Here is a 2970-nt window from a genome sequence, read left to right on the forward strand (position 1 = left end):
CGTATTGGAAAAACAATCTCTTGGATAGTCGGGGATGGTACACAAACCCGCTTCTCCTCAAGATCGATCTCCCTTAAATTTGTGACCTCATTATCCTCAAAAAATACCGCTTGTCTAGTCTCCACAAACTTGATGGTGTGACTTGGACAATAAAAACGATATCCCTTTCCCCTATGAGGGTATCCAACGAAGAAACAGCTAACTGTGTTTGGATCCAATTTCTTAAGTTGTGGATTGAAAACTTTAGCTTCAGCAGGGCAACCCCACACCCGTAAGTAATTCAAGCTCGGTTTCTTTCCCGCCCACATCTCGTAAGGTGTGTTCGGTGCTGACTTAGTTGGAGCAAGATTTAGTATGTGTGGAACTGTCTTTAATGCCTCTATCGAAAGGCTTACTGGTAAACTCGAGTGACTAAGCATGCTTCGCACCATATCCATAAGGGTGCGGTTGCGGTGCTCGGCCACACCATTTTGTTGTGGTTCACCAGGCATTGAGTACTGAGCAATGATTCCATTTTCAGATAAGAACTTGGCAAAAGTTCCAGGAATCTGCCCATAAGGAGCATGCCTACCATAATACTCTCCCCCGCGATCAGACTGTACAACTTTGATTTTTACGTTCAGTTGATTTTCAACCTCCGCTTTATAGACTTTGAATTTCTCCAAAGCTTCCGATCGGTCACGTATGGGATAAATATACCCATAGCGGGAAAAGTCGTTTGTGAATGTAATGAATGAATCAAAACCATCTACAGACTTAACATTAAGGGGTCCACATATGTCGGTGTGAATTAATTCTAAAACCCCTGTGGCTCTTACTGCTCCTTTCTGAATTGTTTTTGCGACTTTTCCTTTAATGCAGTCGACACATTTGTCTGCATCTGAGAAGTCTAATGGGAGGAGTATTTCATTTTTAACTAAGTGTTCCATTCTCCCCCTCGAAATGTGGCCCAAACGACAATGCCACAATTTCGAAGAATTACTAACTCCTTTCCATTTCTTCTCAACATTAATTTCATCACTCACATGCATAACTGAATCATTATTAAGAGATAACATGTATAGTTGGCCTCGTCTAACACCGATGCCTACATTCTTATTACATTTGATCAAAGCAAATTGTTTCTTGTCAAAATGGCACTCTACATATCATCATCTAAACGAGAAACTGAAATCAAATTCCCACTTAAGGTAGGCACATAAATAACATTATTCAATCTAAGAGTGTGGCTAGTGTGTAGCTCCAACGTGAGAGATCCCACAGCTTCAACATCGGCCTCAACTCCGTTCGCAACCTTAAGCTTTCTTGTTCCTCCTCTTATGGTTTGGATCGTATCGAATCCCTGCATAGAGTTAGCAACGTGAGTGGTTGCCCTTGAATCAATCCACCATGACTTTATAGAAAAATCGACATAAAAAGATTCATCTACAAAAGTAATTTCATCAATACCTCTTTTGTTCATCCATTTTAGAAAGCCTGGGCAGTCCCTTTGATAGTGTCCCTCCTCTTTGCAGAAGTTACAAGCATTTTCTCCAGCAGTGGAGCTGCTAGGAGCAGAAGAAGAACCACCGGCTTCTTTACCCTTGAATGCCTTAGGGTTGAATGGCTTAGTGCCTTCTTTCTTGACTTGCCTTTTCTGAGGCTTAGGGAAACCTTGCCCGTCATGCTTTCTCTTGTTAGAGCCAACATGAAAGACATGGTCTTTCTTCTGCCTCATGATCCTCTCTTCCTCCTGGACGATCCTTGCGGTCATCTCAGAGAGTTGCCATTTTTCCTTTAGAGAGTTATAGTTGACCTTAAATTGTTCAAACTCTTCAGGAAGAGACTCAAGAATAATTATGACAAGAAGGGCTTCACTTAAAGAACACTCCAAAGCCTTAAGCTTGGTGAAAGCATTTACCACCCTCAATATGTGCTGCCTAACATTTTCATCAATAGTGTATTTCTGAAGAAGCTTAGCAAAAAGCTCATGAGCATACACTTTATGGGAGCCTTTAAATTGCTCCTCCATTTCAGTGAGGAAATCTTTAGCAGTATCTTTCTTAGGGAGTGCTTCAGAAATGTCCGGCGATATTGTCGCTTTCATGATGAGAAGCGCAATATGGTTGGACTTATTCCACTTTTCCATCTTAATATCATACTCCTTGAGTTCTGCATACCCTGTGACACCTGCCATAGGTGCCACAGGTTTTTCTTCCCTCAAGGCATAGTCAAATTCATTACAACCCAAACATAATTCGACTTGGGACTTCCAATGAGGGAAGTTACTCCCCGTAAGTGGTTCGATCGTGTCGGACCGGAATGGAGCGGAAGCTGAAATCATCATAAAAGTTCATAAGTAAAGTTGCATGATTATAAATTTACGTTGGTAAATAAACAAACATGCCAAGTATTTAATTTCAACTCCATGTCAAAACACCGTTGGGCAGAAAAAACATGGAATTAAAATACCATAGGGGATGACTCATAATAATAAAACATGGTTGGTCCGAATTAAAATTAGAGTCATTTCATTCTCAATTTAAACATCAACATAAAAAAACATTATCATTATTTGATGTCTAAAACAACTTCATCATCCAAAAACACATAAGAAATCCTGAATAAAATATCTCGTTGGTTCAATTTTACCCAGAATAATAATGTGTTTATTATATATATATATATATATATATATATATTACGCATTTTCTGGTTTAAACAGTGCATAACATAATATTTATTAACTTATTCGCACTGGAAAAAGAACAGAAAAAAAACACGACAGTGATTTTGGCCCGAAATACCCCACAGTTATTCAACGGCCCAACCCAGCAGCGGAAAACGTAAAGAGAGAAAAAAAAACGCGCTGGGCTAAGGCAACCTGGGCCGAAGCCCGTGACCGAAAATGGCCCATTAATGCCCGAAGGCCCGAGCCGGTGCTCCGCGTCGCTGAGAGCCGCTCGATCGAATCGGACGGCCGGCGCGGCT

The sequence above is a fragment of the Triticum dicoccoides genome, chromosome 1B (assembly GCF_002162155.2).
Source record: "Triticum dicoccoides isolate Atlit2015 ecotype Zavitan chromosome 1B, WEW_v2.0, whole genome shotgun sequence".
Classification (NCBI taxonomy): Eukaryota; Viridiplantae; Streptophyta; class Magnoliopsida; order Poales; family Poaceae; genus Triticum; species Triticum dicoccoides.